General features: G+C 41.2%; 1 protein-coding gene across 4 annotated transcripts in view; it reads left to right on the forward strand.

The window, feature by feature from the left end:
* Window positions 1-12,725, forward strand: part of LYST (lysosomal trafficking regulator) — a 1,763,279-nt gene that overhangs the window by 1,380,964 nt on the left and 369,590 nt on the right. The window lies entirely within an intron of this gene.

Genomic DNA, 12,725 nt, shown 5'->3' on the forward strand with positions numbered 1-12,725 from the left:
CATAGTTTAAATCCTCTGGGCCAATGTTGGTGGGATCCTCATCATCCTCTGCATCATTCTGGGCATTCCAACGGACTAATTTCCGGATCAAGTCCGACCGAGTGTCAGCGTTCCTGTAGTCAATCTTTCGCCTGTGGCACAGATCCTGTAGCATCTATTTACTGCTTCGGTCGTAACTCCTCTCTGGTCCTTGTCCCATGGCTGAGCTGGTGGGGTTGGACATGGCAGCATCCGAAACCTGAATGCCTCCCCTATGGCCTGCTGGGTATGCTTATGTGCCTCCCTGGTTGTTGAGCCCTGGACAGTGTCCACGAACACCAGTCCTCTGCAGCTCCCCTGGATAACCCAGGCTGAGTAGTGTCCCACTGCTGCCACCAATTGTGGAAACACGAGGTCATTGGGTGCTCTCGTCCGCTGGTCCAGCCACCTTTAGAAAGACAGCATGGCCCAGGGCTCATCCCAAATGAACGTCGGCCTCCTTAACCATGGGCGGAACACTACTCAGACAACACAGGATGAGTAAATCACAATATAAAGGTTTTATTGGATCCCCAAAATATTAACGCCACATAACCAGCAAAACACACAAATGTAACAGGCAACAGAGTCTCACCCTTCCGCTGGCTCACCAGGGATTTATAATGTCCGTGCTTCAAAGCTTCCAGGGCTACTTACTCCAATCCAGCAGCACCCCGCTTTTAGCGGGCACCCACCGAGAATGGAATAACACCAGATTTAGGAAGCTGGCTGAGGTCCTTAAAGTCTGAAGCCAGGTGACTGGATTGTCCCAACCTGGGTTTCCTTCTTAAGTAGTCTCTAGTATGATGATATAATCCTGGCAGCCGAAGTCGAAATCCCTAGACTGTAAATATGGTCTCCAATCGGAATCGAAGTCCCTAGATTGAAGCCATGTAGCCAAGTGATCCTGTAGTCGGAGCCAAAGTCCCTAGACCGAGTCCACAAGGCATCCTGGTTCTGGTGCCCTAGCCAGCTCCTAAGAGCTTAGACTGGATCATGCACATCCATCAACAACTGGTGACTTAAGGAAGTCCCCTTTTTACAGCCATAGCCTTCCCTTTGGATATACTGTGCCCTTATCGGATTGCTTGTACAAGGTTGCTTCTCTTATTGGATGAATTTCAAGCTGCATGGATAATGTTCATTTAAATGATGTGGATAGAAAGACTGAGGATATCTACATGAAGTCTGCAAGTCACAAACTAGACAATGGCTACTAAGGTAATTTACATTAGATTAGCAATACACAACTACATTACAATGATTGCTTGGAAGGGTCTTGTCCCAAACAATAGTTTAGCAAACATGAGTTAACACACAGAAGAACAATACGTCTGGCTGAATTTTAAGAAACTTTAACCCATGCTAGGCATTGGGTGTCCATGTCGTCACAGACCTGTGTAATTAAACGCGAGTCCCTCCATTCTTTGATAGTAGATAAAGCGAAAGCAAATTTTTCTAAATGCCGTCGCCATTAATATGAGCTTGGTAATCAAAGTGGAAAGTCACTAGCTAGGTCTTTAAGGTCCTGTGCGGTTTTTGAATTTGTTTTTTATGCGTTTTTTGAAAATCTGCATCAAAATATGCATGTCATACACTGTGTTTTTTTCAGTGCGGGTTCGTTGCGTTTTTCGATGCAGAAAAAAATCTGCAGCATGTCAATTAAAGGTCCGGTTTAGCAACGTTATTTCAGACATTGATCTCAATGTTGTAATGAAATAATGCGGATAAACCAAAGGTGCGTTCACAGTGAGAAGTTTTCCTGATGGTATCACAGCGTTATTTCCATACGACCAGATCATGGTCAGTCTCTCTCTCTCTCTCTCTCTCACTCTCACTCTCACTCTCACTCCACAAGACAAAAAGCTTACTTTAAGTCTCACATCCAAACATTTATAAGAGAGTCCGGTTTACTCACTTTGCCAGAAGCCGTCACGGAATTCCTGTAGTTCCCTTTCAGTGAAGGGCAACTATGTGCAGCTGCATAGAGGCATTTATGTTTTCGACCTTCCAGCTACTCCTCTTAAACCAGACAGGATCACTCAATGCCCAAAATGCAAAACTCCCTCTACCAATTTGCTACATGGCTTATGGTCGTGCCCACGGTCAACAGAATTTTGGGAGTTGATTACTAAATTTTTTGAAACTATATGATCCCTCAAGCTTACTCTAATGCATACCTTGGTTCTGTTTTATTATTGGTCGAAAATTAATAAGAGAATGAGTGGCCAACATTTTTCGTCTCCTCATGTGGTGCTGTTCCTCTCAAAAATTCTATTACTTATCCACTAGCTGGATCTTTGCTTAACGAATTATTAGAACAGATTAAACATTTATTGCACCTGGAGAAGTGGGATGCTGAAAAAAGAAAGGATCGGATATCTAAATATTTCAAAAATTGAAAGGCCTTTATTGAGACATATTGTATTGCAGATGAGATATTTCACATAGTCACACCTTTTAAAGATTCAACATGGTACCACATGGAAAAGTTGAGTGGATCACTAGGAAAACTGGAGATTGATGCCTCTTAGGTTGAAACTTGTTTTATTATGGAATGACTTGGTGAGATGTACAGTATATTTCAGCATATACATACATACATACATTCTGCAAATGACTACTTTTTTTAATTTATATGTTTGTAAATGTTTGTAAATTTTTGTTTTATTGAATCAATACTTGTACCGCTATTTTAAAACAAAAAAAACAATAAAAATATTTAAAAAAAAGAGTCCAAATAGGGGAAACCTCCTGGCCCAGACGTGTTCTCATTATCCTGTTACAAACAGTTCTTAGTCACTCTCACCTCATTTCCCATTTCAAAGCGATATCTAAGGGCTCCTCTTGCCCTGATGACTCCCTACGAGCTCATATATTGTTAATTAGGAGGGAAATATCCATCTCAAAGTGCAAGCTATAGACCTATCTCACTTCTTAATGTAGCTATTACGGTAAATTGTTTGCAAAAATTGTTTCCAGACTCTTTCCTCTCTAAGGCTATGTGTCCACGTTGCTTTTTACCTGCTTTTTCAACTGCAGCGTTTAATGCCAAAATGGATGTGTTATGCTTTTCAAGCAAAGTCTATGGGAATTTGGGTTTCTTGTGCACACTGACATGTCAATTGTTTTTGCCATTTGAGTTTTGAACTGCAAAGCTGAGTTTTTGCCCAAATTTCTGCCACAAAAAGGCACCTTTTTGAACAGCATAGTGTGCACAAGAAACCCAAATTCCCATAGACTTTGCTTGAAAAGCAGAACACATCCATTTTGGCATTAAACGCTGCAGTTGAAAAAGCAGGTAAAAAGCAACGTGGACACATAGCCTTAATGGATATTATCTACTCAGATCAGGTGGGGTTCATGAGAGATAGAGTGGCTAGATAAAATACAACAAGGTCATTAAACCTTATCCATGGAACCAAACTGAAGTTGCAGTCCCTTATGTTTTTATCTACTGATGCAGAAAAGGACTTTGATAGGGTAAATTGGTCCTTTATAAATGAGAAACTCTGTGGCCTAGGACTAAAATCTACCATGCTACGTCGGATTTCTGCCTTACATACAAAACTGAACACCAGTCTAAAGGTAAATGGTGTTTTATCACAGGAGTTTTCTGTACATAGTGGGACGCATCAGGGGTGCTTGCTCACTCCTCTAGCTTTTACACTTGCTCTGGAACCTTACCAAGGAGAATCTGGTCCATTCCTAACATTATGGGGCCTTCTATTCGTGGTTCTCCTTAAAATATTTCAGCCTATGCAGATATTTTGCTTTTTTTTCATTACTGGTTATCTCACTTATAAATTTGATGGCATAAATATTTTTATACAAGGGCCTAACTAATTTTAAAATTAATTTTTCAAAATCAGAAGCCCAAAATATTAACACTTCCTCCTGCTTTATGGCATCCTGGAAAGCTGCCTTTAATTTCAAATGGACTAACTCAGCTGGGAAATATTTAGGCATCTTTTTACCAAGAGACATCAAACTAACATACTCGCTTAACTTTACTAAACTATTCCAATCGGTACAGTAGAACTGCTCAAGATGGACAGAATGCTTTAAACAGTTTGGTAAAAGTGCATTCTTTAAAATGAACATTCTCCTTTGCATCCTATATGATATACAAGATTTTGAAGACCCTGTGTCTTTCTTTAGTAGTCTTGCATTGGTTCAAACCAAGTTAACATAGTTTGATAAACCTCCTCATCAGAATAGCCAATTTATTAGTAGTGATTCACTACTAACATTTAAGCAGAGCCTGGATGCCTTTCTTGAAAAATTTAATATAACCAGTTATGTATATTAGATTTTATGACAGGGTATTGATCCAGGGAACTAGTCTGATTGCCGGATGTGGAGTCAGGAAAAAATTTTTTTCCCCATTGGAACTTGTTTGCCACATTGGGGTTTTTTGCCTTCCTCTGGATCAACATGTTAGGCTACGGGTTGAACTAGATGGACTTAGAGTCTCCCTTCAACCTTAAAACTATGATACTATGATATCATTCTAAATTCTCAGGAGATTACCTTTGCTTGTTTTCAGATCTTATAAATATAGGCTCTCACCTTTCTAGAATCCTGCAATGGTGTCGGAATGGTGCGGGATAATCTTAAGTCGGGATTGAGCATAGCTTTGCAAATTCCCTCTTACTGCTGTTACCTCTCTGGACTTGTCTTTGGTTAAATTACATAAAAAACACCCCACAATTGGGGCTAGCCTTACCTGTTTTGTCAATCCTGTGGTCCATGCACATATCATACCGCAATCTATTTCTATGTACCCCATTTTGGGTAATCCACTTTTTCCCCCCTGACTTTAAATGACAATGTTTTCTGTACCTGACTAAACAGTGGCTAATTCAGAATATCTCATTTTGGCAGATGACATGATTGTCGTTCAAAGGAACACCTGCTCAGAGTCTCTATTCCATCCTCCCTGGTAATCTGGAGTCAGCTTACTCATTTTTTTTCACTACACACTGTTGCATGTTCGAGTACGGGTCATCTAAGACTTAATCTATCCTTCTCATACTCCTTACTGATGGAACCACCAGACCAATCCGCCAACTATTTTTAAACCCTATGGGAAGGTGACTTTGGTCTCTGTTGAAGGAACAGTGGAAACATATATAATTGTATTACACAATCATCTATTGGCTCTCATTTTAATGAGGTTCAGACGTGTGGGCAGCGCTGGCTTGTGTTCAGTCATCGCTTTGTGTATGGAGAGCGGCGACTCTAACCACGCCCTCTACACTGACTGAATTAGCCACTCAGCATTAGAACCAACTGTTGGTCAGGGTACATGGATACATCCTCTGCTCTAGAGTCACAGAGCAGTGAATAAACATGCGCCGGCCCTTCCCCATGACTGAAACAAGAACACTGCTGTGGGGAGTACAGTTCTTTTCCTCCCAGCAGCGGTATTTAATATGCAGGTGCAGGCAGGTTTAGAATGCTAATAACTTATAGATTAACCTCATATCTCCTTGTTAACCTATTCACAACCAAACATACTTTTACATCATTGGTCGTATCCCCACGGTTTTCACGGGCTTCAGCGGGCTTCAGCACTAATGCCTGCACATTTCTGCGAATGTGATCAGCAGACATGTGCGGCTAACAAGCACGGGTGGATTAGAGATCCATCCGCGCCTGTTGACCCCTTAGATCGCGCAATCAAACATTGACAGCACAATTTAAAGCGCCGCAGTGGGGATCACGCTGGTCCCCGTCACCCTTGGCAGCCCTGTAACGTGATCACGGGATGACAGTCTGTTACCATGGCAGCACTGGGTCAGCTGATGACCACTGATGCTGCCATGACTCACTTCCTGTGAATGCTTGCAGAGTGCAATCGCTCACAAGAGATCAACATTTTGTACTGATCAGAGCAATGCTTCAGCATCGCTCTGATCAGGAGAAGCAATTGGACTGTGTATTGCTAAAGTCCCCTGGGGGAATTAGTAAAATAAATAAAGAATGGAAAAACAAAAGTTTTAAAAAGTATGAAACACCCCCCCAGTTCAAATCACCCCCCTTAAAAAGAAAACAATTAAAAAAATAAAAAATACACATATTTGGTATCACCGTGTTCAGAAATGCCCAATCTATTAAAATATAAAATCAGTTCATCTGATCGGTTCACGGCTTAGCCAGAAAAAATTCCAAACGTCAAAATTAAGTTTTTTTTGGTAATCACAATATTGCATTAAGATACAATAACAGGTGATCAAAACATCGCATTTATCCAAAAATTATATAATTAAAAACGCCAGTTCAAGATGGAAAAGATAAGCCATCACTGAGTTCCAGATCCTGAAAAATGAGAACGCTACAGGTGTTGGAAAATGACAACAAAAGTGTTATTCTTTTGTTGGACAAACTTCAGATTTTTTTTCACCACTTACAGTTAGGTCCAGAAATATTTGGACAGTGACACAATTCTCGCGAGTTGGGCTCTGCATGCCACCACATTGGATTTGAAATGAAACCTCTACAACAGAATTCAAGTGCAGATTGTAACGTTTAATTTGAAGGTTTGAACAAAAATATCTGATAGAAATTGTAGGAATTGTACACATTTCTTTACAAACACTCCACATTTTAGGAGGTCAAAAGTAATTGGACAAAAAAAACAAACCCAAACAAAATATTTTTATTTTCAATATTTTGTTGCGAATCCTTTGGAGGCAATCACTGCCTTAAGTCTGGAACCCATGGACATCACCAAACGCTGGGTTTCCTCCTTCTTAATGCTTTGCCAGGCCTTTACAGCCGCAGCCTTCAGGTCTTGCTTGTTTGTGGGTCTTTCCGTCTTAAGTCTGGATTTGAGCAAGTGAAATGCATGCTCAATTGGGTTAAGATCTGGTGATTGACTTGGCCATTGCAGAATGTTCCACTTTTTTGCACTCATGAACTCCTGGGTAGCTTTGGCTGTATGCTTGGGGTCATTGTCCATCTGTACTATGAAGCGCCGTCCGATCAACTTTGCGGCATTTGGCTGAATCTGGGCTGAAAGTATATCCCGGTACACTTCAGAATTCATCCGGCTACTGTTGTCTGCTGTTATGTCATCAATAAACACAAGTGACCCAGTGCCATTGAAAGCCATTCATGCCCATGCCATCACGTTGCCTCCACCATGTTTTACAGAGGATGTGGTGTGCCTTGGATCATGTGCCGTTCCCTTTCTTCTCCAAAATTTTTTCTTCCCATCATTCTGGTACAGGTTGATCTTTGTCTCATCTGTCCATAGAATACTTTTCCAGAACTGAGCTGGCTTCATGAGGTGTTTTTCAGCAAATTTAACTCTGGCCTGTCTATTTTTCGAATTGATGAATGGTTTGCATCTAGATGTGAACCCTTTGTATTTACTTTCATGGAGTCTTCTCTTTACTGTTGACTTAGAGACAGATACACCTACTTCACTGAGAGTGTTCTGGACTTCAGTTGATGTTGTGAACGGGTTCTTCTTCACCAAAGAAAGTATGCGGCGATCATCCACCACTGTTGTCATCCGTGGACGCCTCTTACAAACTGGAAAATACGGTACATGTTTGTTATCTATGAACTCGTATCGACGTGATACAACGGAATGACACGTCATATATCATATACTGTAGTGAACATGGTGAATAAAAAAAAACAAATTTTTTCACAATTTCTCCACGATTTGTAATTTTTTTCCCTTTTTGTAGAATTTTGTCCTGCAAAAAATAAGCCCTCATATGGCAATATTGACGGAAAATTAAGAGGAAGAAGGGGAGGAAAAAAGGAAAATGAAAAGCGGAAAATCGCCCTGGGGTGAAAGGGTTATTAGCATTGTTCCATGTTATAAGTTCTGTCACGAACCGGGACGGGGGGGTCACTCGGGATCCCTCTGCACGGTCATGGAACTGTCAATCTGTGATGAAACCACATCTCGCAGCCCCACCCTGATGTTTCTAATACATATGAGCCACGCAACATGACAGTCACTTTCGCCAACATGCAACGTTCCGCACCCCCAAGGGGTACGTAAGGTCCACTTGGCACAATGCAGCACTGACACCTCCTGTGCCCATGAGCACAGGGAGTCACAGTAAGGGAACCGAGTATGCCACGCACCTTCAGCGCAGCACCCAGATTTCGTACAACCCCGACAGGAACTTTTCACTAGCCCCAGAGGAACAGAATTCTGCGAGGCTAGTACAGTGCGGTAGATTAATCCAGATCCTCATTACATATGGTCTGCCTGGTCTATTAACAGGACTATATAAGGCCAGAAACCAACACAGGTATAGCGTGTAAAACTAAGCCGAACTCACAGACATGGGATTCGGTAATCGACATAAAAGCAACAGCCCAAGATTAAATTTTACATTTAATCGCCTTAAGAGCACACTAGATAATACACTATATACAAGATGGGATTTACAGTGTATATGTTAGAAGTACAGTTGCAGATAAGATGTGATTACTGTTATGATTCAGGGACCGAGGAGGATCAAAAAATGCAGAAACCCAAAAAGTAACCAGAGTGGCTGGGACCTAATCCTGACACACAACTAGAAGTAGCCGTGGGACGAGCCTACGATGACCTTGTCGTCTCGACACAGCATTAGAACTAAATATTCTTACAGTTAGAAATATAAGAAAAGCTAATCTGCCTTAGAGCAATCCCCAAAGATATAGATAGCCCCCCACATGTGAAGACTACGGTGATATAGGAAAACACAATACAAAGCTAGAAAACAGATTCAGCAAAGATGAGGCCCAAACTATCTTTATAGGAATGGATAGGAAAGAGCACTGTGTGCATCCGTAAAAACCCTAAAAAATCTCAACACGCCTGACATGGAAAAACCCTGAGACCACACAACCTCTCCCCCACTATATCAGTACTCTGATGTTACTGGGATCCAAAAACACTAAAATAGATGAGGGACTGAATTTAATACCAAGCATAATAAAACACAATACATTGCAGAATCATGGAGCTAAATATACAGACACTCCCACTATTGAATGATCCAATTCCACCAGGAACTCCACACAGGCAAAATAGGAATCAAGCAATCAAAACAGTAAAAACAACAAGAAAGTGGAAACAATAAGCAAAGGTACAAAGACCAACTTATCTTGAAAGGAGTTCTTGTGGAGAGCAGGACTGGTTTCAGAATGGCCTAAACACACAGGAAATCAATTGAGCACCAGCAAGTAACAGGAGAAAACTACTTAGTTATATAGTCCCAATCTGAAAGGCCTGATTGCCAGTCATCTACAGGTGTGTGGCTCTCATTCCACAAGTCAACTGCACCGCCGGCATTGACCACAAGAGGGAGCCCCAAACTGGAAAATGTATTCACAACAGGTTACAAACAGATACACAGATAGATCAGTTACCTTGTTCCTCATGAATATGCCTGTTGTTGGCTTGCACAGGGAAGGCTTTGTGGATCCACAAGTTCCTGGAACTTCTTACACCCGTGTCACATGTGACCTCTCAGAGAAGAACACCCATAAGATTTCCGCACTGATGTTATGAATTTCTGCACATTCCATGTCTCCTTCCACCTGGTGACCTAAGACTGGGCTGGACATGAGTGTGCCTTTTACCTTCCCAGGAAATATAGATTTTAAGTTTTCCCCATATCTCCACTCATGAGTGTCTCACACTGAAGATATGACCATTATATTTCCCATCAAGATTTTATCTATCCGTAGATTGGAAACTTGGGGTGCCGATGGTCTTCCTATGTCCAGTTATTAATTATCGACTGCTACGCACATCTCACAATTTAGCAGAAAAATGGGTTACACTTTGCCAATAAAACACATTAACTTGTTTAAAGAGAATTGGTGCAACATTCTATGCACAGATGAGAGCAAGATTGTTCTTATTGTGTCTAAAGACTGCAGACAGCTTGTGAGATGACCCATTAACACTGAATTCAAGCCACTGTACACTGTGAAGACTAAAACATGGAGGTGCAAGTGTAAAGCTTTGGGGATCTTTCTTATACTCTGAAGGTTATCGCATGCCAGGCAACATGGACTACTTTGAATATATTATAATACTGGTAGATGTTAAAATGCCTTATGCTAAAGAATAAACACCCTTGAACTGGGTGTTTCAGCAGGACAACGAACCCAAACACACCAGCAAGTGGGCAACATCCTCATTATAGTCTTTCAGACCCATAAACATTGACTTCAAGGCAAAGTACACTGTGAATATGGTAAAACATGAAGGTGCACGCTTAAAGGTTTGGGGATGTTTGTCATACACTGGAGTTGGGCTCTTTATTGCATACCAGGCACCATAGACTAGTTTGAATATATCAAAATACTGGAAGAGGTTGTGCTGCCTTATGCTGGAGAAGAAATGCCCCTGAAATTGCTATTTCAGCAGGATAATGACCCCAAACACACCAGCCAGTGAGCAACATCCTGGTTTCAGACCAACAAGATTGATGTTATGAAATGACCAGCTCAATCCCCAGACCTCAATCTGATAAAGTGACAACAAAAATGCTATTTTTGACACAAAACCTAAGAATGCAAAATAACTCTGGAATGTAGTCCAGCCAGCTTTGGCTGGAATATCTGTTTGTAGGTATCAGATGTTAGTTGACTCCATGCCACACATATGTAAAGCAGTTATGAAAAATATAGGTTATACAACTAAATAATAATTAGTGATTAACAGAAAAACTAAGTATGTTAACAAATTTCAATTCAAACTGTAAATATTAGAGTTTCTAGATAGAGATGAGCAAACCCCAAGTGTCGATGTTCGGACTGAACACAGAGTTTACATAAAAAAACAGAGTTCGTAGTTCAGGTGCCTTACGTATGAAAACCACTCACACGAGTATTGCTGTGCACAGGTACGCTGGGTCATCAGCCCAGTGTGAGCTGCTTTCAGTGTTTGAACGACACGCACTGGTGGTAACAACAGCATTATCGGCTGTAGTGTGTGTGGAGACACGGGCGTCAGTGGGTGCTCTCGTCCGCTGAACCGGCCGCCTTTAGAAAGACAGCATGGCCAAGGGCTCATCCCAACTGAACGCCAACCTCCTTAACCGTGGGCGTAACACTACTCAGACAACACAGGGTGAGGGAATCACAATATTAAGACTTTATAGGATCCCCAAAATATTAACGGCACATAGCACATAACCAGCAAAACACACAAATGAAACAGGCAACAGAGTTTCAGCCTTCCGCTGGCTCACCAGGGATTTAGAATGTCCGTGCCTCAAATCTTCCAGGGTTACTTACTCCAATCCAGCAGCACCCCGCTTTTGGCAGGCACCCACCGAGAATGGAATAACGCCAGATTTAGGAAGCTGGCTGAGGTCCTTAAAGTCTGTAGCCAGGTGACTGGATTGTCCCAACCTGGGTTTCCTCCTTAAGTAGTCTCTGGTATGATGATATAATCCTGGCAGCCGGAGTCGAAATCCCTAGACTGCGGATATGGTCTCCAATCGGAATCGAAGTCACTAGATTGAAGCCATGTAGCTAAGTGATCCTGTAGTCGGAGACAAAGTCCCTAGACCGAGTCCACAAGGCATCCTGGTTCTGATCCCCTAACCAGCTCCTAAGAGCTTAGACTGGATCATCTAACATCCATCAACAACCAGGTGACTCCAAGAAGTCCCCTTTTATAGCCATAATCTTCCCTTAGGATATACTGTGCCCTTATCGGATTGGTTGTACAAGTTTGCTTTTCTTTTTGGATGAATTTCAAGCTATATTCAAATATCCAGAGACAAGGGTGAGACAGGTAAGTTACATCACATCTAGCAATTCACTTAGTAATACAATGGGAAGTTTGCATAATTGAGTAATACAATGGGAAGTTTGCATAATTGAATTATCTGGGTGTCTGGCCTTCAGTGGACAAAACAATTAAGAGTCAACAAAAACTTCAATACTAAACTCCCAAGAGTCTTGTAGAACAATGAGGGATTATACCCCATCTATAAACAAAGTATCTTCATGTCTGGCTGAATTTTAAGAACATTAACCCATGCTAGGTATTGAGAGTCCATGTCTTCACAGTGTGCACCCCCCCAAAAAAATTGAAAAACCCTCCCTAGGAAGTGATCTGTATATGGCTGGCTGCATGTGGACGGAGACCTTAACTACTCAACCAGTGACTTCTATTGGGGTATAGGTCAAGCCCAGGTCCCAAACCAAAATTTAAAGTTTGGCTGAAGCCCTCAAACCGAACTTCCACAGGTCCGCGCATCTCTATTTTTGAATAATAATGCAGACTGGGTTTTTTTTATCAGCCTATTGTTCCTTTTTCTACATTTTTTTTATTTTTATATATTATTATTATATATATATATTTTATATTTTTCAAATATTAATATTCTGTTCATGTTTTCATTTGAAATTGCATGTGCAGTGCTCCCAGAGCCTTTGTATATATGGAAATATACACTGTTATGAGGACCAAGCTTTCTCAGTTTTTTAAAAACACTGCTATTATTTTGCACATAACTGTAACTGCAGATTAACTGTATATCTGCAGGAATACAGTGTTTATGGAAGTGAAAGGTTCTCCTTAAGGTCATATTTGTCTTTTGTGTTTCTCTGACAGTGCCCAATGGAGCCATTCAATTAAAAAATCTATGAAGTCACTGTGTACACTGTCTAGCCTGCGTTCTGGCTGTCAGTTTCTGTTCTTTAAGCATTTATTTTTA

This window comes from Anomaloglossus baeobatrachus, chromosome 3, assembly GCF_048569485.1.
Source record: "Anomaloglossus baeobatrachus isolate aAnoBae1 chromosome 3, aAnoBae1.hap1, whole genome shotgun sequence".
Taxonomy (NCBI): Eukaryota; Metazoa; Chordata; class Amphibia; order Anura; family Aromobatidae; genus Anomaloglossus; species Anomaloglossus baeobatrachus.